Below are 26,850 nucleotides of genomic sequence, written 5' to 3' on the forward strand. Positions count from 1 at the left end.
GAACATGTAGTTATGAGCACGTGGCAGGGGGCTGTTTGCTCTTATAAGCAATTAACTGACATAACGATTGTAAAACTCATAACATGTAACAACCCCTCCATCTTAAACACTGTATTTTGTACCACATGGTGAAAGCTCTGTCTCACATCTGCCTTTTCGTTCATGTTTGTAGTAGCAACACAGTTCTGTTGTTAGGTACCTAGCCTGTTGAGGAGAAGGGGCTCTCTCGTTGGGGGGAACACAAATACTGGGACTAGACTTTTCCAGGCTTCATTTTCACTCACACCTGTTTCTTCTGGGTGCATGCAGTGTAGCGTGTGCATGTTTGTGTTTCAAATCACCTGTATCTTTCCAGAGTAATTGATGATGTTCCTCTATAAGGAGAATATTAGTCTCCCCCCGCCCCACACTTACCTAGTTGTCACTTGGGAAAGCTGACAGGATAGCTCAGAGTTGGCTTGCTTCATTTTGAGTAATAGCGGGAGTATCATTCATGCATTTGCTTGATGTTTATTGAGTGCCTGTGATATGGAAAGCACAATGCTAGGCTGAATTCTGGGTCCCGAAAGCAAGTTGCTGCTAGGTAAAGACAAAGGGAAAAGATAATATTTCTATTTTCTTTCTTGGGTCCTCCTGGCAGATTTTAAAAAGTAAACACAATTTGTACATTGTCCGTCATCTTCTCTCTTTATCTGTATCCTTTTCTCTAGGCAGCAGGTGTTCCTATGATTCTTTCATTCTGTCTCCCCATTGTGGTGCCCTTTCCCGGCCATACCCCTATAGCACTTCTTCTAAACTTAATTTTACCTTTCTTCCCCTTTGAGCCATTCCCATTCAAAACTCTCATTTCTTCAAGGCAGCCAGTTACAGCTGGTGGTAGGAAAGCAAATCTGATTCACGGTGTGAATTACTGATATGGTCTGGTCTGCTTATAAAATTACTTGCATTTTTATGAGTATGAAGCCAAATGAATTTCCTATTTTAATAAATGGTAAACTAAAGATGAGTGAGGATGATTTTTTTTGGACAGGGGAGACCCAACCTTTCTTGCTTGGAGTTTGCCTCTGTGGTTAGAGCAGTGTCTGCTTTTTATGGCTCCTTCCTTCGCTCCACTCACAGATTCTCTCGAGAGTTCCATGGGTGTCTTTAAAGATTCCTGCGCAGCATCAGCAGAAAGTTCCATATTTGGGTGTAGTGTGAAGGATCAGAGATGGGTTGGGGTTGAGGGTGGGAGAGAGTGGTAGCTCTCCAGGCTTATTAATTGTTGGTAAATTAAATATAAATTGAGAGCTAACTGTATTCGGGTATTTTATTTGGAAAATTTCACCTGCAGTTGGAGGATTAAAAAAATTGATTATGGTTGACCTTTCTTCCACATCTATGTTTCATTTCCACGCTATGTTTATGCATGTGGAGGCAGGGTAATTCTGAATAATGGTAATGATGAAGGGCCATCATTACACAGAAGATCATTCTGTGCTCCTAATTAAAATTATGGCTGGAAATTGCTTCCTTATGTGTAGCTCAAATTGCATTTGCAATAATTTCACTTTATAACTTCTAGTTAATCCTCTCCTTACCACCCTTAAGAATCTTTCCTTGTCCTTGAAGTTGACTCCTTTGAAAGCTTTATGGGCAGTCTTGGTTTCCCTTAAGCAATGAGCATCCTCATCTTTGTTCCCACAAGTCTTCCAGCTTGTAAGCAAAATAGTCTTTGCTCTCTTCTCTCCCATTGTGTTGTTAATGAGTTCTGGTTCTGGAACAGAACTTGATTTTATGTTGCGGTCAATATTATAAATTAGCTGAGCCTTGCTGATCCTCTTTCTCCCTAATGAATTCATTGCTGACGATCTTTCAGGCCAAGACTGCCACATACTGTTTACCCTAATTAGTATTCTCTAATGGTAACCAAGTGACCAATAACTTACATGTTTTCAAAATGAGCACTTTTTACATTCCATTCCATCCTTCTAGCAGGAAAATTACATATAATGATATTCTCCTTGGGATTTCAACGGAGAAATGTTTTAGCCAAGAAACATCTGATCATGGGATCAGCATGATCAAAGAGTTTTTTGGTTTAATCAATATTTTACGTGGTCAGCCTCTGACCCGTATGTTCCAGGTGAGATTTTGAATACACTTAATTTGAAGACTTGTGTGTTGATCTTTTTTTTTTTTTTAAATCCCACCGGATTTCAAGAATCACACCTAACAGTAGTAAACGGAGAGCGCTGTGCTGTTGCTTTGCCCACAGAGGAAGAGACACTTTTGAGAAAGAATGCCCATGGCAAAGCGACAGCCCGGTTTTCCAAGCCAGAGGTCAGAAGAATCAGGCAATATTTGGCTCTCTAAAGTCACAGCCACAGAGCTCGATGCAAATTGTAGGATGCGGCTCTGGGACGAGCTCTGCAGATTTGTGGTTGGTGCTGAGAAACGCTGATTTTGGTCATTTGTTGAATGAATAAAAGAATATTGTGTCCAGAACTTTGTCAGTTTGTGCAAAGAGCAGGTTGGAGGGGCCAAATGTCTGTCCCTTTTGTTTGTTGTTTATAGGAAAAGAGATGATAATTATGATTTTGAGCATATTTTTAAAATGTCTACTCTTCTAGTGCGTATCATGGTATTATTTGTGTATGGAGAAAAGGTTGTGGTAAAATAAAAAATGTTTTAGAAGGGGATTGGTGATCTTCCGCTATTTCCCTGATCTCGGGGAAAGTTTGTTACGGACCTTCAGGTCGTCAGTTTTTGTTGAACTGCTGGAGCACAGTTTGGAGGGCCTTCTGTCCTCGCGAATAGACACGTCACCCACCATCTTGCCACTCACTCGTGTTGTGCTTAGGGTTCCCAGGCTTACGGAAACTAACAAGCATTGTTTAATGTCCGGAATAAGTGGCTGAGAAACAACTGGGATAGGTCAGGGCATCTTAAAATTTCCTACGTGCCTATGTTAAAAACTCACGAATCTCTGATGTGGGGTCTGAGAGTCTTTGTTTCTAAAATCTCCCCAGGTACTGTTGACAATAAACCTGGGGTGGGACCATGCCCATCACTTTCAGAGAACAGTTGTTCGTGGAGAATATATCCCTTGCACTTTTCATGATCATAGTAAGGGACCCTTGGGTCTGATTCCATTGTAAAGCAGTTTTCAGGCCAAGAATTAAAAGGTTAAATTATTCCCTGTTCTTTGGCCTAACACATATGGATTTTGCATTCTGTCTATTTTCTTGTGTTCAAGAGATTGAGGGGTATGGTAGTAGGCTAAGAAATGGTGAGTGAGCACTGTTTCAGAGAGCTGGATCTCCGCTAGACTCTGGGTAACATTGGCATAGTGCTTTAGAACCTCACTTGTATTATCCCACTTGGCTCTCAGAAAACCTCTGGGAAACCGGTAACACAGATATTTATGTCTTAGTATCCTCATTCCATATGAGGAATGGAAGCACAGAAAAATCGAGCGGCTTAACTTCCCATGTCTGCTAAGTGTTGAGTCCACGGCAAGCTTTCTGCTACCAAGCATTGCAGGAGAGTGTGAATGTGAGCTAGTCATACAGACTCCCATTCTTTCTGCCCCGTTTATAAAACATGCAAGAATTTACCTTTCAAGTTATGATGAGTGTAATTTTGTGAAATGCATTCATGTTTTGGCCACTTCCTGGTTGAATAGAATTAAAGTTTCTAGACTCTCAGGGCATGTTAAAAAAAATTTATTTATTTTTTTTGATCTCAATTTTGTTCCAGTAGAGTCTTTTGGGTCCTTTTGAATTTAATGAGAAAAACCTTGGTCTAATAAGTTTCATTAAAGTGAATACATGTTGTGTTAATGTATTGTATATATATGTCTAGAGGCCTTTAAGTAATGTGTACACATTCATTAAAATGAACTAAGGAGCTAATAAAATTGCTAATAAACTCTATTAATGCTAAATCACTTAAAACAATAATGAGATTTCTAGCATACCTGTACAAATGACACAAATATTTGTATTGATATGTTCATTGTGCATATTTATGTACTGGCCACATAGAATTTTAATTCCTTGATTTTATAAAAAAACTCTTAACCAATATAGAGTTAATATTTAGACATTCTGTCAGTTTTTTTAAAGTTTTTGTTTATTTCTTTCAGACAGAGAGAGAGCACAAGCAGGGGGAGCAGCAGGCAGAGGGAGAAGCAGGCTCCCTGTTGAGCAAGGAGCCCAATGTGGGACTCGATCCCAGGATCCTGGGATCATGACCTGAGGCAAAGGCAGATGCTTAACTAACTGAGCCACCCAGGCATCCCGACATCCTGTCATTTTATATCTAATAAAATCAAGGAGTGGTAGAAAGATGTCGACAGTGTTGTTAGATGTAAAAAAACACATAATACAATAACTACATAGTCTCTGATCCTACTATTTTTAAAAAGAGAGCAGAAAGTGTGTGTGTGTGTGTGTGTGTGTGTGTGTGTGTGTGTGTGAAGGAGCAAGTTATCTGGAAGAATATTAATATACCAAGTTATCTCAGAGGTGGGGGTATGGGTACTTTTGCTTTCTCCCTATTGCTTTTTTATTATCTTTTTTACAATGAACATGAATAACTTTTGTAATCAGAGAAAAGTTACTTATTAAAAAGTTACCTTAGTGATAGATACATACGAACTGCTTCTCAGCTAGTTTTCCAGCGTTAGCACACACAGAGAAAAAAGGAACTTGTAGTTCTTTTGCTCAAGAACTGCTTAATTTTCCTAAAAAAAAAAAAAAAACCTCTCTCAATCCCCTTATTAATACCCCTTGAAAATTAGAGGAGTTATGTCAGTACTTTTTTAAATATTTTGTTTTTTTAAAGATTGATTTGAGAGAGCAGGGGGCAGGGCAGGGGGAGGGGAAGAGACAGAACCTCAAGCCGACTCCCCACTGAGCCCGGAGCCTGATGGGGGCCGGCTCGATCTCAGGAGCCTGACAGGAGGCAGGGGTCGGGGCTTGCTCTCAGGACCCTGAGATCATGACCTGAGCCCAGACAAGAATGGGACGCTCAACCGACTGAGCCACCCAGGTGGCTCAGTAATTTAAATACAGATCCCTGCATCAGAATCACCTGGGGATTGTTTATTTGAAAGAATGTTGGACCCCAACTCAAATAAATAAAAATGTTTGGTAATGGGTCCCAGGAGTCTGCATTTTTATCAGGCATTGCAAGTGATTCTGATGCACAATTAACTTTGAGATTCACCCTTCTGACTGTAGGTTTCCGCATGTATATTTATCTTATAAGGATCAAAGCATCTTCTAGATTATTTTTTCATCTTCAGTGTTTTTGATAAACGTTTGCTGCGTAACATGTATTTCATCGTCAGGAACGCTCGGAAGGTTGGGTCTGGGAAGGGGGACAAGCAGTAGGTCCGAGAGCTCAGTGATCCTCAAAGCTTCTCTCAGAAGCCTACACCAAACTCGAGTTTCCTAAATAATAACTGACTTTCTTTTTTTCATTTCTCTCTTTGCCAGAAAAATCGGTTATCTTAAGAAATCAGTAAATCAGCATCTTGTGTTCTGAGCGGCTCATTCTTTGGAAAAAGTTACTGTGTCAGGAATTCACACAATTAGTGTGTTTATTTTGAACGCATGCCACGTGCTAAAGGTACGGTGCAGCCGTATCCTTGGCTTCCTGTTGATTGAAGTAATTTGCAGCAAGATGGTGCTAAGCACAGACTCGGAGACACACCATCTTGCTGAACTGGCCTCGGAAACTGGCTCTCAAATGTAGCATGCACAGAATCACCTGGAGGGCTTGTTAGAACAGATTTCTGGGCCCGCTGCCAGACTGCTAATTCGGTAAGTGTGGGGCTAGGCCTGTGACTATGCATTTCTAATAAGGGCCCAGGCACTGCCGATGCTGCTTCAGGAACCACGGGCCTAAAAGAAACATCTCAGTGACCAGGGCTCCGGTCACATGTACAACCTGTTTGGTCTGCCACTCAAAATTGATTCTGGCCTCCTTCAACTGTGATTAGAAGCTGCAAAGAGAGGGCTGTCCTCCTTCTAACTGAGTGGTGGGCCCCATTTTTCTTTCTTTTTGACACTTAGCTCCGCTTTGATGAAACGAAACAGTTTGGCACTTTTTTTTCCTTTCTAGACTCCAGGCTAAATCAAGTACTAGCGCTGTTTCTTGTTAAGGCTTCACATGAATTAAGGCAAGACTGGCAAAATGTAGCATACAGACCAGTGTGGCATCTCCTCTGCAAAGCATGCTGTTGACACCATTCTCAGAGCAGGTCTGTTCTCCACCAACCAGATAGACGAAGCCCCATCCCACTTGCAACAGGTTCCTCTGCAGCGTCTGTCTGCTCACACCAAGCCCTTAGCCCCCACTCCCAGGTGGACTACATCTAAGCTTTCACAGGTTTCTTTTAAGGTCATTTGCATTGAATACTAACTCTTAAAGCCTTCAGAGACTTAAGGCACGACCTGTAAAGACAAAGGATAATGTGTTGGAAGAAGAATCTGTCCATTTCTTGGCCCAACACCCATAAGGTTAGTCTGGGGATCCTAGGCTTGGTATGGAGCTGTGCGTATGATCTTTGTCGATTCTCCTTGTAAGCAAGTTTTAGAACTTCTTGGAATAGATGTCCTGAGCTTCCAGCCACTGTCTGGCATGTCCTGGAGTCTTGACTGGGTGTCAGGAACAAACTCTCTAGTCCCTAACCTTTGAAGGTTTGCAGCAGAGGGCTTTGGGTGGAAAAAGCTACCGCACTTCCTGTAGGGGACATCAGTTCAAGGTTGTACTTTCCAGTTGACTCGGAAATTTCTCAGGGGTCAGGAGAGCACTGAGACTTGACCTGGAGAGGAAAGGACCTTTAGGGTTCAGTGGGACAGACCCCTCTTTTTTCCTCCTGCCTATAGCTGACTTACACTCCATCTCTTAGTCCTGAGGTATACTCCTAAGGTGGGCCTGGAGACAGTAGCGTCCCTGAAATACTGTAAGGCAGTGGCTTAGGGATGCGATCTTTCTGGAAGGTAGTCTAGGAACTTAACTCAAACCTGCACTTGTCACATCACACACACACACACACACACACACACACACACACACTCTTTTCCTGTTCCTTGTCATTAACCAGCCTGGCCCACATGTTGTTCCAGGCCTATTTCTGCCCAGGGTGCAGGCTTGTTTTCTCCCTCCTGGGCCTGGGACCTTCCTTTTCTTCTAAATCTGTGCAGAAGTCTCCCTTCGAGAGGCCTTCTCTGCGGTGGTCTCCTGGACGCTCCCCCTCCCCCTCCCCTCCTTAGGCTACTTTTTTTCTCCCCCCCCCTTTTTTTTTAAATCACCACCTGAAATTTTATTGTTTATGTGTTTCTTGATTTATTTGTCTCTCCCCGGCACTAAGATGAGTGGAGATAGGGACTTTTTTTTCTTATTCACTGCTGTCTCCAGCGCGTCGATCATTGCCTGACAAATTGTAATTACGTAATAAGTATTTGCTGCATGGATAAGTGAAAGCGGCAAGCACATTGCTGTAGCTTGGAGTGGTGTGTTACTGAGGTGGCCTTGGAGCCCACTGGTGATCAGGACAGGGCTACACACTTTCTGCCCCTAGAGGCACCCCTTCTTGGTGCCTAGTGCCAGTGGAATGTGTTCCCAGCAGCCCTTGAACAGCAGGACGAGGCTGAAGTAAAGTTGAAGAGTGCCTCATTTGGCACTTTTGAAGGGAATTTGACTGTGTGGGCTCTGGTGGAGTCATTGAAAGGTCTGGTTTTCTGTGCACACCAGACTTGAGCCCAGCCTTGGTCTTGGGTTGGCAAGCCCTTGCGTCATCTGATTGAACTGTAAGCTGGAAGCATCACACTCCCTCATTTAGCGCTGTGAGAAGTCATTGCAGGGGCGTTCAGCAAGGCCCAGCAGTCTTGTGGGTTTGTCCTCTAATGCCAGTGGTGGGCTGAGGGCACTGGTAAGGTGAGACAGCAGGTAAGGAAGGTGCCCCGAGCAGCTTGCAGCCCTTCCGAAGGGTAGATCCTCAGCTCTGGTGCTTTCAACAGCAGATTGGTGTTAATCAGGGGATTTTTTTGGTCTCAGCATTGTCAACATTTACAGTCACTCTACACATTGGATTTGCATCTGAAAAGACGAACTGTAATCAACATTTAAGGGATAACACTCATATTTGCATATGATTGAGCAGACATGTTAAGTAATTTTAGCCTGGCTGTTGCTAGGAAACCAATTAATAATGCTCTACATTTCATTAAAAACTGGGTTCTATCTTTGCTTTCATTTAACTTCACAATTCAGCTGCTTGTGCTGCAGTTTTTTCTTTCTCAGTAAATTGTGACAGATAAATTATCGTTTTACTAAATTTATTTCTGTGATTACAGTTGTTAGTCATATCTGTCAATACAACTTCAAAGGTTTTTTTTTTAATACGGGTTGGGGGGGAAACTGAATTTTAACTGTAATCATTTTTTCCTTTATAAGACGATGGGGACTTAAATCATATTTTCGTGCAGGCCTCACAAATTGTGGGTTAACAACAACAACAAAAATTAAAGCAATCGTCCCTGTTTCCTAATTGCACCTTCGCGGTGTGGTGACTAATAATTAGAATATTAGTCACCATTCAGAAAGTGACAGACAGCTGATGAAGCATTCAGCTGCATTTTGTTTCTTTTGTTTTTGCGTGGTTTGTGGGCTAGACCAGGTTCTGTCCTTTACGCAGTGAAATTCAAATTTGCATGACTTTATTTTACATTACAGACTCCTGCTATTAGGAGAAAATACATTTTTAGGTACTATAAGTGCCGCTTTGAACCAATCAACTGGGCAGGTGTATTTAAATTGTAATGACATTTTGCAGTTTAGCATTTTATAGTATTGATCTGGTCAAAATGCTCATTAAAAAGCAAAATTAGTTCCTATTCACATCTGTTTCACAGTGTGTCAGTCGCTTTCTTTGGGTGATGCATACAAATGCATCTGATTCTTCAGCTTAGCTAAAATGGTGATCTTGCCCATTTTCTAGGGGCCAAATAAAGTAAATTAGGATCCACTTTCCTATTTTATACTCCACTTTGGTCTTCGGGATCTGAAGGTCTAGTGCAACAGAGGATATGGAATTTGGAAGCAGATAGCCCTGGAGTCAAAATATAGCTCAGTCTCCTGTGACTCTGCCTCAGCAGCAGCAGGGAGCTGCCGACACATGGGATTGCAAAGGGTGTGGTGGGAAGTGCATACTTGGCGAACGTTCCTTCCCTTTGTCTCAAGAGCTGCTGGGGCACTGTATTGGTTAGCTAGGGCTGCTGTAACAAAGTGCCACAACCTGGCTGGCTTAAACAACAGAAAAGTATTTTCTCGTGGTCCCGGAGGCTAGATGTACCAGATCCAGGTGTGGACAGGGTTGGTGTCCTCTAGGTGTCTCGCCTGGGCGTGCAGGTGGCTGCCTGCCCTCCCTTCTGTGTGTGCCGTGTCCGGATCTTCTCTTCTGAGATAAGGTCGGAGGTTGGATTACAGCCCGCTCTAAGGGACTCTTTTAATGTAATCACCTCTTTAAAGGCCCTGTCTCCAAATGTGGTCACATTCTGAGTTAGTGGGGGTTAGGACTTCAACATAGGAATTTGTGAGGGGTTGGGGCACAATTCAGCCCGTCACAGCCACTAACCAAGAAGCTGCGCATGGCACGTGGCTGTCTTCAGTCTCTCGGTTTGGGTCCTCCTCAGTGGTCGCAACAGCTGAGACATCAACTGAAAAGGAGCCAGGAAGTGAGGTTCGTTGGTATGACTTTTCTGGTTAGGTTAGAGTTGACCAGAAACACTCAATAATACTTAACGCCCCCACCCTTGTATTTCAGCCTTTTTGGATATATTCTTTTTGTTTGTTTAATGTAAGCTCTACACCCAATATGGGGCTTAAGCTCACAACCCTGAGTTCGAGAGTCACATGCTCTAGCGGCTGAGCCAGCCAGCCTCCCCTTTTTAGATCTATTCTAAGGACAGTTTCCACGACCTTAGTACACATGAGGATCTTCAACCGTAGGATCTTAAGATCCTTATTTTTACCCTCCATTTTTGCTAAAGGTGGATATGCAAGGTGTAGGTGACAGGGCTAAATGTCCATTTAAAAAGGACATTGTAGAAAAGTATTTGGTTCTGGGGTGGCTGGCAGGGGCCAGGTTTGGGGGCCAGTACACAAACGGGCAACTGGAATTCAGTGACCCAAGCACTGGAGAAAAGGTCCCTCATTCATTCAGCTGATACTCTGCATACTGTGTGCCACTGGGCTAGTCCCTGTGTTTACAGTGAGAAATGAAAATAGTCCTGGTCCCTGCTCTTGTGGAGCTTATAGTCTAGTGAGGAGATAGATTTTAATCAAATAGTATCACAGTTCTAACAGTACAGCTCTGATTAGCGCAGGGAAGGAAAGGCCTGTGAGACTATAGGGGGTGAATAATGGATGGCTTGCCTGGGTCAGCTGAGATCTGCAGGCTGGGGAGGCTTCCTTTGATAAAGGGAAGAGAGCAGTAGAGGCGGTGGTCCTGGGGTCGGTCATGAATTGGAATATGTGCAAGAACATTTCAACACCGCAGACTGCATATGCAAAGGCCCTGAGGCAGAAAGGGACTTAACATGGAAGGCAGAAAGTGAGAAAAGGGCAGTATAGCTAGAGGAGAGAATAAAGAAAGGTGTGGTGGGAGATGTAGCTGGGAAGTCTTCTAAGAAGACTGGAAGGGAAGGCTTCCTAGGGAAGGGACATCTGTATCTTTCAGTATAAATATAGTTGAGTTCTTCTGGTAGAGAAGAGGGACAGAGGTGTTTTTAGACACAGGAGATCAGTAACTTGGTGTGTTCAGTATGGCTTGAATGTGACTTGTATGAAGGAACCCCATCATTCCGGTTAACGGAAGTTTGTACTTCAGTGGGTTCAGGCTAACTAGGAGTTTACTAGATTTGCAATTTTGAGATGCATCTGCCTACATCTATGCAGGGACTCATTAAATAGCGAATGAAGGAATGAACGAATGAATGGATGAATGCTGTGTTATTGTGTGGGTGGTGGTGGTGGGCGGTTGACATATGCCAGGGTTGACATAACCTTAGAGGAAGTGATTCACTGGCATTTCATCTGCTCAGGTCTGTGGCTAATAAAAGGCTGGCTGCACTGACATGTCCGGCCCCCAGCCTGTCTCCTCCTCCTCTGTGAGACTTGGGAGGACCCCTTAAAGACTGATCGCTGGCTCAGCATCACCCTCGTTGCCTGAATCAGCCCCAGCTTGAGGCAGGGGAGACCAGAAAGAGTTCCAGCCCATGGTCTGGGTCAGCGGTTATTGTTAGGCTGACCTGGGTCATGGTGGCCCCGTTTGGGTCAGCGAGGTTCAGATAATCACATAAGCTGAGCTGCAGAGCATGTTCCAGACATAGTGGGCAGTCCAGACTGGATGGAAGGCGGCCTGTCTGCAGGGGAGGAGTGAGAGGAAAAGCTGCAGCAGGAGAGAGGGGAGGGGGCGCGTGAGAGACAACTCTGGCAGCTCTGTCTCTGACAGAATGATGTCATGTGGTCTGGGTTCAGGCATGAATCTGTGTTTCTTTCCCCCAAAGAAGCTAAAATCAGAGGGATGATTTTGGAGTTTAGAATATTTTTCTTTTTCTGCTTTTAACAATTCATTTACTTAGAAACAGTCAAGGCTTCTTGCTAGCTGCTGTTAGGTAGGAAGTTTCTATATTTCAAAGGTTTTCATAAATGTAAGGAATATTCTTTGACCTTGAAAACCAGGATTTTCTTCCCACCAAACTATCCTTCCAGGTCCAGAGATAACTTGAGAGAGAACTATTGGTGGCTTCCAAGGTTATGGGATTCGGCTATACCAGAAGACCATGCCATCGAGGGATTATTATAAATTGAGGGCACAGATTTACTTGTGAATAACGGAACAGCTGCCTAAAACAACATGTGAGGGGCAATTACCTCCAGTATAATTTGATGAACGTGGGTTTCATAATCTGTGGCCAATTAAGTACTATCAGTCCTTCTGGGCCCCCCAGAGAAACAGACAAACACGAGCCAATCTTATCTATATTGACCACATGTATATGACTGCTTCTGTTAAATTTGACTTTTTTCAGCTCCAGCAAAGGGCAAACTGGCCTTTCATTTGTAGGAGATTCAGGAAACATTACCGAGCACCACTGCCATTTCAGTAGGTAGGAGGAATGGGAGCAAAGGATCACACATGCCTCTTTGAATTCCATATGAATAGTGTGGAGGGAATGACATGGCGGTAGGGGATAGGAATGGGGCTCAGGCTAAAAATCCTGGCATTCCTACATCATGCTACATCTCATTGCTTTGTAAATGGCGTCTGGACTCCACTAGCCTGTTCCAAATTGTACTTCTCAGAGGGCTATGCTGATTTTGCACTTGTAGATACTTTTAATTAAGGCTCCATTAACCTCTCCCTGTGTGTTCCTGCTGTTACCAGCTGTCTCCCTCAGAGAGCTCTCTGGCTCCCAGCAGGGGCAGCTCCCTGGCCAGGGCAGAAGGTCAAGCACTGATATGGCAGGAAGGCTAAAGGAAGCCCTGGATTTTGTGGGGGCAGAGAGGGAGAGCAGTCTAGAGTCTGGAAAACCTAGGGGCTTCGGGTCTCCTTGTTTAGCATCACCGAGATCTCCAGGTGTCCCCAGGCAGCAGACAGTTGGAAAGAGGGCAGCCGTGTAGAACTCGGCAGACCCATCAGGGTGAGGTGAGTTAGGCCTCAGCGGGGCAGCAGCTCTCAGCAGATTGTCAGACAGCTTGGGAGCACGTGCGTGGATCCTAGGAGGAAAGAACTGCATGCAGCTAGCAGTCCGGCCATCTTCCGCCTTCCCTAGGGACAAAGAAAAGGCTGCCTGCCAGTCTGCAATTAATATTTATTCACTTTTTTTTAAGCACTTGACACTATGACTTAACCTCCCTATGCCTCAACTTTCTCAAGCAGCAAGATGGGTTTGATGAACTGGGATCAGACATTGCCTTTGGCAGTAATGTTCTGTGATTATGGAATCCTGCCAGGAAGTGGGAAGAAGACAAGTATCTGGTCTTCAGAGACCTCTGTTCTAATTAGGGAGATTCATGAAACCCATGAAAAGAAAACAGCCCCTGCCCAGAACCACTGTGCAAGATACAGGTGTCAGGAGAAGGACTGGTGGTCCCTGCTGCGGGCATCGCTGCCCAGGGACGTCTTTAGCTAAGCTGGAGGGTTTCAGTGGAGTATTTCATGGTGGTCGGGGGTCACAGGGCAAGGAAAGAAGAAGGCTTTCAGAGCAGAAAGGTGAGAGGAGGACAGAGAGGGACTTAGGGAAAAAGCTGTATCTGTCTTGCTCACTACTGGGTCCAACAGGTTTTTAAGGTATCCTTGAATATATAATTATACCCGAATATAACTTCTGGTATAGATTTATTTATAGATAATGTTTAAAATTATCTAGGAGACTAGTGGGGTGAAGGGCTGGAAAAAATAGGTTAAGATTAAATAGGAGTTTTGTCTGTTCAATCTGTTACATCCCAAATGCCTAGAATCGTGCCTGGCCAAAAGGGGGACTCAGTAAATAATCTGTTGAGTGAATGAAACAATTGGTGACATGGTTTCAGCCTGTCGTGGAAGTCCTGGGGAACGTGGAAGGTTTTGGTACCACGTAGAAAAGGTATATGGCAATTGTTTACAGAATCGTTTGTAGATGGGGGAGTGAAGAAAGAAGGAAATCAGGAGTGTATGAAGTAGGCACAGGGTCCTGGTCATGAGGACGGTCTGAAGTTGGAAACAGCTTTGTCTCTGTGATAAAGACTCGGCGGGAGGCTGTGGTAGGGTGTGGAGAGTCAGGAAATGCCTAAGGTGTAAGGTGGTGTGAAGGAGTCCTCATAAATTGGAAAATAATATGTTGATATAGATGGGAAAAGATGGAGTTCTGTTGGAGGGGAGGGGCAGTGGGCATTCATGGTTAGTTTTAGGTACTTAGGTATGATGTGGGGGTAAATCGCCTTCATTAGGCATTTGCAGATTTAAAAAAAAGGTCAAAATTCAAGAGCGCGTCATCTCAGGGCCAGAGTTGAGGTTTGTGAGTCTTTCTCATGAGTCTGCAGGCTGACATGGGAAGCAGCAGCTTGAGGGGAGGGGTGATGTTAGGGAGACGGGCATGCCACCCCAGCAGTAGCATGAATACAGCCTCTGTGGTCCCATGGCTATTGGCTTCCACTTCAGCTCTGTTTCTTTTGGTATCATCATAGAGGAGGGGGCGCCTGGGTGGCACAGTAGGCTAAGCGCCCCACTCTTGGCTTTTGCTCAGGTCGTGATCTCAAGGTTGTGCGATCGAGCACCGCGTCAGGCTCTGTGCTCAGCACAGAGTCCGCTTGAGATTCTCTTTCCATCTCCTCCTAACACCCCCACCTGCTTGCTCTCTTTCTCTCTTAAATAAATAAATCTTGAATGAAAGAAAGGAAGAAGGAAAGAAGGAAAGAAAAGAAAGAGAAAGAAAAAAAGAAAAGGAAGGAAGAAGGAAGAAAGAAAGAAAAAGAAAGAAAGAAAGAAACAAACAAACATCACAGAGGTCTCAGAAGCTATGCTTCGTTCCTGTCTGTGGGAGCTTTTACTCCATAGGACCCTCCTGACCCACTTCCCCGGCATTTCCGTTATTTCCTATGTAGGACCGTTTTGTCGCTGTCGTTATTTTCCTGGTGCTATTAGCCCCTATGTAAGATTTTATAATTCATGTCTAGTACATGAGCGTCCCCTGTAGGAACTGACCCCCTTGCTGTTTTTGAGGATATGCTTATATCCTCTTGCTTATCACTCTGTGTGTGTGTGTGTGTGTGTGTGGGTGGGTGGGTGTAACTCTCTTGTGATAACTAATTTTACAGCCTCCAGTGGCAGGGAAATACGTGCAGCGTGCATTGATTGGATACAACTTGAAGGCTGCTGATGTACAGGAGAGGAATTAATATTAGAAGAGCATTTACCATAAAATACTATACCTTTCTCATTTTTACCTTAAAAATTCCAATTTATTGGAAACTTTTGAATAGAAATAATTGGGAAGGTTAAGCCCCTATTAAAGAATATTATTTCTCATGTTCGTTTCAGCAGCATATATACTGAAATTGAAACATTACAGAGAAGATTACATGGCCCTGTGCAAGGATGACATGCAAATTTGTGAAGTGTTCCATATTTCTATTTTTTCAAAAAAGATTTTATTTATTCATTTGACAGAGGGAGAGCACAAGCAGGGGGAGCAGCAAGCAGAAGGAGAGGGAGCTCTATCCCAGACGCGGGGCTTGATCCCAGGACCCCGGGATCATGACCAAAGCTGAAGGCAGACACTTAACCAACTGAGCCCCCCCGGCACCCCTATTTTTATTTACCTTTATGAAAATGGAAAAAAAAAACAAACCACTTTCTCTCTTTCAGCTGAGGTGGACCAAGTATTTTCTGAACTGCTTTTCTGGTTTTTTTTCCTCCTTTCTTTTTTTTCGTAAATCTTTTGAATGTCACATTTGTGAGCATATAAAATGAACTTGGATAAACCAGAATTCTGTCATTGATGAGTGTTTTGCCCAACTTTTTCTTTTTAAAGATTTTTTTAAGGTGTCTCTACATGCAACGTGGGGTTCAAACTCTTGACCCTGAGATCAAGAGTCACATGTGCTACCAACTGAGCCAGCCAGACACCCCCCAAAAATCTGATACTGTATTGTATTTACTTACTTACTAAGCTTGACACCCAACGTGAGGCTTGAACTCACAATCAAGAGGTGCAGCGTTTTGCTGAACTTTAATTTTGGTGTACTGCTTGCCTTTTAAACGTATTCTTGTGGAAAATAATTTAGCAACTTCCAAATCGTGAATTTCTCAGTGGCAGTTTGCATCTGTATATCTCTTTAAGTCAAGCATCTGTTGAAAAGATATTGATGTGGGAGGAAGGACAGTGCTGGATGAATGCAGTTTCATGAAACTTGGCAGTGTCCATAAATAAGCTGAATAACATAAATTGTATTTACCCCTGTGGAGTCTAGACTAAAGAATTAGAACCATGAGTTTATAAAAATCCAGGTTGCTGTCTACACAAATAGAAAAGTATTTAAAAATTATGTTTCCAAGGGGATAATGATGAAGTATTTAGTATGGTATTGGGCCAAGTGGGTAGGTATCTGGAGAAAGATGAGGTTGGTTCTGTATCTCTTACCATTCAAATAAACTCCACCTTGATTTAGTTCATTTTGTCTGATGATTACTGTGATATTCAAAAGAATGATGGCAAAGAAAGAAGGAAGAAATCAGGAAGGCAATTCATAAAATGTCTATCTCAGTTGGGAAAGTGAAAAATGATATTTCTAACAAGTATTTCAGAATATGAGTATATATTCATATCTGCTTAAAATCATAAAAGAATTAGAGGGGTACCTTGGTGGTTCAGTCAGTTAAGTGTCCAACTCTTGATTTCGGCTCAGGTCGTGATCTCAGGATCATGAGATCGCACCTGGAGTTGGGCTCTGCACTCAGCCAGGAGCTGGCTTGAGATTTTCCCTCTCCTTCTGTCCCTCCCCACTGGGCTCATGGACGTGCGCTCTCACTATCTCTCAAATAAATAAATCTTTTTAAAAAATAAATAAAATCATAAAAGGACTAGAAAAAACATGGGTAAATTCCTTTATAACTTTGAAGAGGCCTTTTTAGTGTGACTTAAAATCCAGAAACCATAAAAGAAAAAGATTGATTAATTTGGATAAGAATTTACCTGGTAAAAACCACAGTAGGTAAATTCAAAAGACAAATGACAGGGAAAAAAGATTTGTAGAGCTCTATATAAAGGGCTCCTGCAGATGAGTAAGAAAATGACTGGCAGACCAATAGAAAAATGGGCAAAGGACGTGTTCACAGAACATGAAATACGGGTTATCTTTATGTCAAAGAAGAGATCTCCAAACTCCAACATAATAAGAGAAATGCAGACTTAAACTGTGTTGGGGTAGTACTTTTCACCTCATCAGTTGACCAGATGTGGAAAAATTGTCATTGTACTTCTTGTGAGTTTACAAAATAGCACAGCCCTGATGAAGGCCAGTTTGGCAGGATCTATCAAGATTACAAATGCAGTTACCCTCTGACCCAGCAATTTAGCTCTGGGAGTTTTTCCCTGCAGGTACATCTGAATACATACAGAGTGACGTGTATAGGTTTTCATTAGACCATTGTTTGTAATAGAAGAGATTGGAAACAGTTCAAATATCCATTAGTAGAAGGCTGGTGAAATAAACTGTGATCCACGGAGACAATTGAATATTGTGTAGCATTTAAAGAAAACATGGAAACTCTTTATGCAATAATATGGAAAGATCTTCAAGATATGTGATTAAGTGAAAAAAGCAAGGTACAGGACAGAATATGGAGTACGCTATCTTTGGTGTAGAAGAGGGACAAAATTGGAGTCTGCGTTCATATCTGCTTGTATCTGCATGAAGAAACACTGAAAGGATAAACAAAAGAAACTCAATAGAAACGGTTGTCTTTAATGGGTGGGTGGGGGATGAGATAGACAGAAAAAGGGTGGGAGCAGTACTGTTTGTTAGATAACGCTGTTGTATTTTTATTTGTGAACCATGTGAATTACTGTCTATTCAAAACAAAAAGTGAGGCACATGGGTGGCCTAGTCAGTTGAGCGGGGAACTCTTAGTTCATAATCTCAGGGTCCAGCGGGCTTTGGGAATGAGCCCCGAGTGAGGCTCTGTGCTCGGTGGGAGTGGGCTTGAGGATTCTCTCTCCCCTTCTGCCGCTGCCCCTCGCCCTCTCAAATACATAAATCTTTAAAAACAAAACAAAACATGGGGCGCATGGGTGGTTCATTTGGTTAAGCGTCTGCCTTTGGCTCAGGTCATGATCCTGGTGCCCTGGGATCGAGTCCTGAGACGGGCTCCCTGCTTAGAGGAGAGTCTGCTTCTTTCTCGCCCTCCCCCCCCCCCCGCCCCGTTCGCAAGCGGGCACACTCCCTGTCTAATAAATAAACAAAATCTTTAAAACAAAACAACAAGTCACATACTTGTAAAATGGCATTTCCGTGGCAGTTTAGCCTGTGTTCAGGGGCTGGAAATCCCTGCTCAGAACTTTATCATCCCTTGTTGGGACTCTCGACCATAGTCTCCTAAGTGCGTTTCGCATTTGGCTTATCTAGAGCTGTCTGTCCAATATGGTGACCACTGGCCGCATCTGGCTTCCGAGCACTTGAAATGTGGCATATCCAAATTAAGATGTGCTGTTAAGTGTGCCAGATCTAGAAGACCTAGTTCAAGAAAAAAAGAATGTGAAAGATCTCATGAATAATTTTAAAAAATATTGACTACATGTTGAATGATAGTAGTTTGGCTTTGGGGGTTAAAGTATGTTATTAATTTAATTTCACTTGTGTTTTTCTTACCTTAGATGTGGCTCCCAACAAATTTAAAATTACATATGTGGCTTAGCTCTGTGGCTCACATTTTATTAATTTTTTTTTGCACAGCCCTGTTGTGGACTCCTGTCTACCCTTGGCATGTCTGCTAGCATTACTTTCTTTAAAAAAGAAAAAAAAACAAAACAAAAAACCAACTGAACATGCTTTAAAACCTTCATTGACTCTGAGATGTCTATAGAGACCCTTTGTAACAGTCTCTGAGCTGCTTCCTTTCCCAGCTCCCCACCTCCCCACCTCCCTTCACATGCAAACACTGCCTCTCTTCACTGCCTGGACTGCAGGCCGCTTCATAAATGTGAGTCTTTGAATGCACTGTCCCTTCTGCTTGCAGTGTTCCTGAACCTCCATTTCATTGCCTTGAGAACTCCCTACTCATTTTGTAAAGTGAGTTCATGTGACCCCTTCTTTGGTGAAATCTCCCTAGTTCCTCTGTCCTGTTTCCTTCTAGCAGTTAGTGGCCCTCTGTGTTCTCACACTTATCACCTAATACTGCCATTAATTGTTTCAGGGTATTGTCTCCCTCACCAGACTGTGAGCTCCTCAGGGTCAGAACTCATCATCTAGGTATTCCCAGAACCTGAAACCTGCCAGGAACTAAACTTCAGAAAGTCAGCAGGAACGTGAGGCTGCTTGTGTTTTGTTGAGAACACACCAAGCCCCCGTTTGCCTGGCTGGCGCTTCTCGTCTGATCTGTAGAGTAACAGAGGCAGGTTCAAACCCTGTGGGTCTTCTCTTAGTTAAGAATAGGCCTCTTTGGAATGTTCTAGTTATAATTAAACAGGCAGAAGATTAGAAACTGCAGAGACATCAGTAGGCACCAAACCCACAGTGAGTCCCGGTCTTTGGGGCTGTGTTCAGTCAGAGAGCAGAAATCTCCGGCCTGGCCGCGTGCCCGTGTTTCCAGAAGGTAAAGGTGGCAGGTGGTTGCCAGGAGGTGAAGGCGCCAGTGGAGCCTGGCCAGCCACAAGAAGGCTGCAAGCCGGGGTAATGAAGTTCTCCACGGTCTTGTCCGCAGGCTCTTTGCTTCGGTGACCGTCTCTGTGCGAAGTCATTGCTGCTTGTTAAGTTTTCCATCGTCCTTCTCTTCTGCTTGCGGGGACTTGAGCTTTTGCTTGAAAGAGAAAAGACTAATAAATGGAATATTCAGGATCTGTGAAGGAAAGAGTTTTTAGAAGGGAAAAGTAGAATTTTGCAAGAAACTTCTCTCCTTAGTTGAGTAACCGAAGGGGCTCAGGTTTACACCCAGATTTTAGGAGCTCCCTTACCATTTTCCAGAATCTGTTTATTTCTTATACAATGATTCAGATACTCTCACTAGGCAGAACTTGTGCAGCTCTCATAAATTCGTCGAATGAGTTCTTTCTTTTGCAACACTTAGGAGAAAGCACAGTGTCTTCAGGGGTCTCGAAAAAACATGTCCGAACCCGGGATTGCCACTTACCTAGTGGTGTGAGCATAAGGAAGTGACATCACCTCTTTCAGCTGTGTTTTCAGTAGAATGAGGTTATCGACACCTCCTGGGTTGTGCGCATTACAAGAGGTGAGTGAATGCCGGTGCCTAACCTGGTGTCTCGCCCAAAGTGGGTTTTGGTAAACAGGATTTGTAACTCCAGTATGAATAGAGATTTTCTTTTGCACCTGTCTGGTGTTGAATCAGCACATGAGCATGCCCAAGGCAGAAGAGGAGTGTGTCTGTTCATAATTGTGCCCGAATGGATGATCCCCCCCCCCCCGCCCCCGTAGCAGTCCTTACTAGCTGCTCTTCAGAGCCTCACCATCACCTCCGGGAGTGAGCCGGTGGGTAAGGAGTCCTAACTTTGCCATTAGTTAGGCCCACGAGAGTTCACTCTGTCTCCTTGGTCATGAGTCTCCTTGTTTGTCAAACGAAGGTGTCAGTCTTCTCCATGTCTACGGTGTTCCAGCTCTGTCTCCCTAAAGCAACGGAAGCGGGCTGCAGGTGGTTATACCACGTTGTTTCTAGGGTAGCAATTAATTCACTGGGTGGGACTCTGTCCGAGAACCTAGAAACTGCCCAGCAAGCTCTGCCACCCCCGAACAGCCCCAAACTGGAGGATCGTTCCCCTTTGCCTTTGGGATCCTGCGTCAAGACCAAAGTCTTCTTTCTGGGCTCCATTCCCCGCAGTTGGCTCTCGCCTTCTCCTGGGATCCACCCGGCTACAGATGCTCACTTTTCTCCTGGGGAGAAGATCTGTTCCTCATCATTCTTCTGACAAGAGAAGGAATAATCTTTTCTAAGAGGAAGATGATCATCGGGCTTTTTCTAAAAAGTCACTTACGTGCTTAGTAAACATTTTTATGAGCATTCTGCTTTCTGTTTGGCACTTGAGGTCTGTGTGGTTGGCGTCCTCTCCTTCCTTCCCCGCCTCCCCATCTTATCTGACTACGCACCTTGAGGGGCCCATCCTTCATTCTTGTTTGAGATAGATGAACACAGTACTTTATATGCCTGATGACCAGATAATTCGAGCTGGCAGTAATCAAGATTTGGGGCTGATTATCATTAAAGGGTAATTTCATTGCTGTTCATAATTGGTCTTGCTTAAACTCACTATTGCATTTCTTTTGTCACATGATTAAAAAAGACAAAAATGCTCTTGGCAATGAACTTTGGAAAACAGGTTTCTTACATTCAGTTCTTTTTCAAACCAACTTTACAAATTTCAAGTGCGCCTTTATTAATGTAATGATTTGCCTGCTTTATATTACATATTCAAAATAAAAGAGAATTGAAACAGTTCATCATTGAAATGAATATTACAAAAACAGCATCTGGTTTGAATAATAATTTTTTTGTCCAAGTTTTGCCTCATTGAATGAAACTAATAAAGCTGCCCTTGATTGTTGTATCATTAATTTCTCTGTCACTGGCGTTTGGTTCTTTTCATTCAGTGCCCACTTGGAGGCCGCTAAGGTTTCTTTCAGAAAGTTCTTTCCTAGTCGTACTTGTTTTAAATAACTCTTGGACAGCCACTTTTCTGTCACCAGCTGGGTGGAGGTGATGATACCCCTTGATCACAAAAATCATAGGTTTGGGGCATTTCACGTATCTTCTCCACCAGTCAGGCTTTTGGAACAAGAGCAAAGTGAAAAAAAGAGCTCTAGATTTGGAATGATTAAAGATTAGATGTTGGCATTGCACCATACTTTCCATACAATTCAGGGGCAGATAGGCAACTGTACCCAACTTATTTCTACCCAGAATCCGGATGCTTGGAGAGATATAGTGGTGCCTGGTAATGATAATTCTATGTGGAGGGCACCAAGCCACCACCACTCCTCTTGCTGATAATACACGCGCACACACCATGCACAGACACAGCCCTAGGAAGTCTCTGGAAGGTCAGTACATTTTTTTGCTGTTAGGTTTTCTGATCCACAGGTATCCATGCTGAAAATATTTGCAAAGCACTTTCAGATTCATCATTTGATTTGGCTTCCAGAAAACCAATTTAGGACGGGTAGGGTAGATTTTATGATCTCTGTTTTACTAGTGAGGAACCTCCTCAGAGAAGTGCTATGACTTTAGTCAAAGACATATAGCTGTCATGTGGTAGGAAGGAATGATATTTTATAAAGGCCGACTTTTACGCTTTGTCACAAAACCTGTATGACATGTAAGGATAATCCAATACCACACATTCTTTTTTTTTTTAATTTCAATTCAATTTAATTAACATAGGGTGTATTATTAGTTTCAGAGGTAGAGTTCAGTGATTCATCCATTGCATACAACACCCAGTGCTCATTCCATCACGTGCCCTCCTTCATACCTCACCCAGTTACCCCCTCCCCCACCCTCTCCGTCCAGCAACCCTCAGTCTGTTCCCGGTAGTTAAGAGTCTCTTATGGTTTGTCTCCCTCACTGTACTACACATTCTAATTCAATAAAAAGCTGAATGAATGAATGAATGAATGAACAAATGAAGAAATAAATAAAACAAAATTCTAGCAAATAAAACACTAAAGGGAAATAAATTCAGTAGTCAGATAGTAAAAGCATGGAAGCAAATAAGTATTTTCTGTGTATTACTTCTTTGCCTATACTTGGAGTTGGCAAGGGTGCAGGCAGGCTTATAGTAGATTCGAAAGAAATTATTGAATTTCATTGAATTAGCATTACTTACCCAAATAGAAAAGTATGAGAATATTCCTTCATCTATGAATACTTTGTTTTGTGGATTGTTACCAAACATGAAGCAGGTGGAGGCAATCAATTCCCTACTTTCTTCAACCACGTGTAATTGTCTGTTGCAGGAGAGCCTTTGGGAAGCTGCAGGCAAATCGTGGTGGTCGTACATCTTGTCAAGTAGATCTCAAGCATTCTCCCTACTCAACTTTAAAAAAACCCCAAAACATATTACTAGTTGTGTTTCCTACTGAACTCTTCACAAGAATAAAGGGAAGACAGAGAAATTTGGGGTGGAGCTGAAAGGCCCTGCCAGGCAAGGCTCAGGGGTGAGAGTGTGATCTTGGGTAGCTGTCTGGCAACTCTGTGGCTGGCCATGTGGGCACACCGTCAAATATTAATCTTTCCGGACTTTGGGACAAAAAGTACATCCCTTTCTCAACTTGTTAACAGAATGCCACCTTCTTTGAGAATGCTGGAACCCCTGCTCTCTTAATTTTCTCTTAAGCTCTCTAATTACAGTTCCCTGTAGTTGATTGTGTTTTCCTCTTGATCATGCTTTTTAAATTCTAGCTTTTCAGGAGCCAAATGGATGTGTGCCTTTTTACTCATTAATGCATGTGATGTGGAAGTGTTCCTTAAAAACTATCAGTACACTTTGTGATTTAACCTTTGCGGCTTCGTCAGGGTTTTTCCTGATGACACTTTATTGGATCCTACTTGTAAATTCACTTAGGCCTTTTAAGATTCCAAGCCTCCAAGTCCTGTCTCTTTTGAGCTGGCCTTTTCTTTCTTCACTGTTTGGCCCAGTTTGGCCATCAACAGATGAGGCAAGGTAAGCACCTTCCATCCTGTGTTTCTCATGGCTGATTCCTAAACTGGGTTTGGCAGAGGCAGAATCATAAGTGGACAAGTTCTGATTTGGTAGCTGATTGACAGGGTTTGGGTGCCAGTCCAGCCACTCGCTTGCTGTATTCTCTAGGACAAGTTGGGTAATTCGTACACACCTTGGTTTCCTTGTATGTAAAGTGAGTTAAGTGATACCTGTTCGCAGTGTTGTTGAGGACTGATGGAGATGGCGTCGTTGGAAGTGCTCTATAAAGTGTGTACTACCATTCTTGCGGACGCTCTTTCAAGGAGAGTGATTGATGTACATAGAGAGGGTGCTTAGATTATTATCGGATGAATGATGTAGGAAAGGTAGGATGAATAAAGAAAGGGACAAGCCATTCCGGATCAAGGCACCTCAGGGGATGGTCAGCCCAGGGAGCCGCTGAGGATGTGAATGTTAGAGGAACAGGGAGAATTGGCAGGAAAGAGGGAAGACAAAGAACACGAGTTGGTTTGATGATCTTGGGATGATGAAAGATGAGCTTGGGAACCAAAGGTGTGGAGTGTCTTGTCCCCAAAATGTAATAAAAAGGAGCATCATGAGGGAGGCTCCTGGTTAAAAAGTAGGATGCTGATGACCTTGGAAATGGAACGTATTTGGCATCGCTGGAAAGGTAAACATGAAGAGAGGTTGGAAAGTTAATCTAACCAAGAAGTGACTCGGGCCCTGGTTCAGCGGTGTGCACTGGGAGAAAAGCAACGCCGAGAGCCCAGGACCTGGCCCCGAGTAAGTGCCCAGTAAATATTTGCCGAATTAGTAACCGGGCGCAGTAAAGGTGGCATAGAGAACCAGTGGCAGAATTGAGGTGTCGTCCTGGGTTAGCTCTCCCTCTGCTTTCTGTGCCCCGAAGAAAGGAGTCCTTGCATCCCACCCGAGTCCGTCTCTACAGCTGGGGAGGGCATCGTTCAACCCCTACAGAGCACGTGTTTTCTAGCTCAGGGAAGTGAGCTGTGCTGGGCTAAGATGTGGTGTATAAGCCTTTAGTCTTACGTCTCTCTGTTTTAATTTGCAGGCCACGGTTTGTTGAATAAATTGTCCCTGCGAAATTGTTTCAGTTCTATTTTCGGGTCTGGAAAGTGGAGCTTTGTGTGCACCCTTGGACAGCACCCTTTGTACGTGTGTCCAGTGCTGGTGGTGACTTGGTGTTCTTGCCTCGGAACTGCTCGAGAGTGGCCTTGTGCTCTGATGGTGTCGTAACCCCTGAGGTCGTTCATGCCTGCTCTTCCTCTTCCTTGGGTTGCCTGTGTTTTGCTTAATCTTGTATCTTGTCTTATGTCTGCTGGTCTGCCCTGGTGGCCTCTGGCTTCTGCTGCTGCGCTGTCATTTTGGATTGAGAGGCTGGTTGAGCACTAGGTCCCTATATTCCCAGCCGCTTCGGGCTACACCTGACGAGCCACGTCCCCAGTTGAGGTTTCATCGATCTGGAGTGAGAAGCAAGTGTACCGTGGCTACAGGGAGCAAGAACGTTCTCCGCCCTCCACAGCCCTTCTCTCTGGGTCACCCGGCACAAAGACGACCACTATTCTTGGTTGCATTCTCGGCAGGTGACGCGGCTCGGCTCCGCTACAGTTCAGCAGAGTATGTGAAACGGGACGGTTTGCATCGGGTGTATGCAGCTTTTAAAGTATACGAAAGCGCTTCAAGAGACCGGTTGTAGAACTCCGCACAGGAGAAATGCCTCAAGAGACATCACTCAGTAAGAGCTGGAAGCGTGCTCTCCTGGGAGGGAGGTTTGTGGTTTGCTTGGTATTTGACGGACAGATACAAAAGCACACCTGTAAGACTGGGAGATTTAGATGACAGATTAATTTGATGTTTGGAGCTTGAGTCATTTGGAACTGCCGCAGTTTAGATGCGTCTGCCATGGTTATAACGTCCTAGGCTCCTTTCCCTGAGACAAAGCAACTGGGATGTCGTTTAAATAACTTGGCTAAACCTGAAACCCTGTAACCCTCAGGTTTCTCCAGTCCCAGTCTGGGCTAGCCCACTAGACCTCGGGGCCCCTGTGGAAGATGGATGTGCAAACATGGGGCCCTCTATTTGCTAGGTTAGGGCTACGTGTGTGTCTCCTGCTCACACAGAGTGCAGTATTTCATAATGTCTGTATGGTGTTCTGAGCTGAAAGAAGTATTTATATAGAGCCTCTCCGAGGTATGCCTGGTATGAAAACCATAAGTGATTTGCCTCACTGGTTTGTTTAAAATTCTCAAGCATAATGCTGAACTAACATGGCTTTTATTCACTGGCCGTCCTTTACAGTGGAGGGAAAATGACCATGTGGTAAATGAAATAAATACACTGGACTTGAGCCTCATAGCAAAAAAGGCCTGTAATGTTTATGTTAAAAGGTGAGCCTCTGTTCCTTCTGCTTGGCAGAAGGCCTGGATGTATAATGAGGTATTAACATGTGTCAGATCTTGTTTCTCCCTAGAAACTGGTGTCGTCTTCTTACACTTGGGTTCTGTTTATTGAAATGATGACACGCTGCCGTGAGCGCATGGATGCATACCTAGCCAGGTGCACGTCTCCATGAGAGATTGATGGAGGGAGTGGCTATTGGAACATGAAGTCCCGATTTCCTGACTTGTGTGTGATGAATATATCAGATCCAGTGTGGAGTCAAAAGCAAGTGGAAAAAAAGAAACATTGCTGTTTGGAAGACAACATGTCATTGTCAGCAATATTAGAGGATTGCTGTGTTTTAAACTGTGGTCTGATACGGATTCATTCATTTTCTCTAGTTGCACTATAATAAATAAAGTATTTCATATGCTGAAGGAGACTCTAAGACACCATCCACATGAAGATTATTTTCTTTTTTTTTTTAAAGATTGTGTTTATTTATTTGAGAGAGAGAGCACAAGCACGAGTGGGGGGGCAGAGGGGAGAGGGACAAGTAGAATCCCTGCTGAGCAGGGAGCCCAACGCGGGGCTCAATCCTAGGACCCTGAGATCATGACCTGAGCCAAAGGCAGATGTTCAACCGACTGAGCCCCCCCAGACACCCCCACATGAAGATTATTCTTGATGCCTACTGGAAACCTCCACCTCTGCTCGGATTGGCTCTTAGCAGAACAGATCGTGGGCTTGCCTGTGTGTCCTTATAGCAGTTTCCCATTACATCTCATTCTTCTTGGGAATGCATTGTTGCCCCTGGAAGAGAGTCCAGATGCAAAATATCTTGTTTTTTTTTGTTTTGTTTGTAATGAAGAAAAGAAAGCCAAGCTTGATGAGGATGAGACGCAGTATTCTCAACTAATCAGTCACTTAGATAAAGTGAGAAAGGAAAGCTTTTTCTGTAGCAACTTGTTTCTTTTTGGTTCAGACTATCTTCGTCCTACTTCTAGGGTAATGCAGTCTCAACATA

At 43.7% G+C, this 26,850-nt stretch overlaps 1 protein-coding gene and 1 non-coding gene across 3 annotated transcripts in view; both read left to right on the plus strand.

Moving 5' to 3' along the window:
- The window catches only part of JAZF1 (JAZF zinc finger 1), a 319,574-nt gene that overhangs the window by 43,846 nt on the left and 248,878 nt on the right, over positions 1–26,850 (plus strand). The window lies entirely within an intron of this gene.
- On the plus strand, positions 15,067–15,171 carry LOC121105980. Its single transcript, XR_005838711.1, has one exon. It is a non-coding gene; the product is annotated as a U6 spliceosomal RNA (small nuclear RNA).

This window comes from Ursus maritimus, unplaced genomic scaffold (genome assembly GCF_017311325.1).
Source record: "Ursus maritimus isolate PB19 unplaced genomic scaffold, ASM1731132v1 scaffold_3, whole genome shotgun sequence".
NCBI classification, from domain to species: Eukaryota; Metazoa; Chordata; class Mammalia; order Carnivora; family Ursidae; genus Ursus; species Ursus maritimus.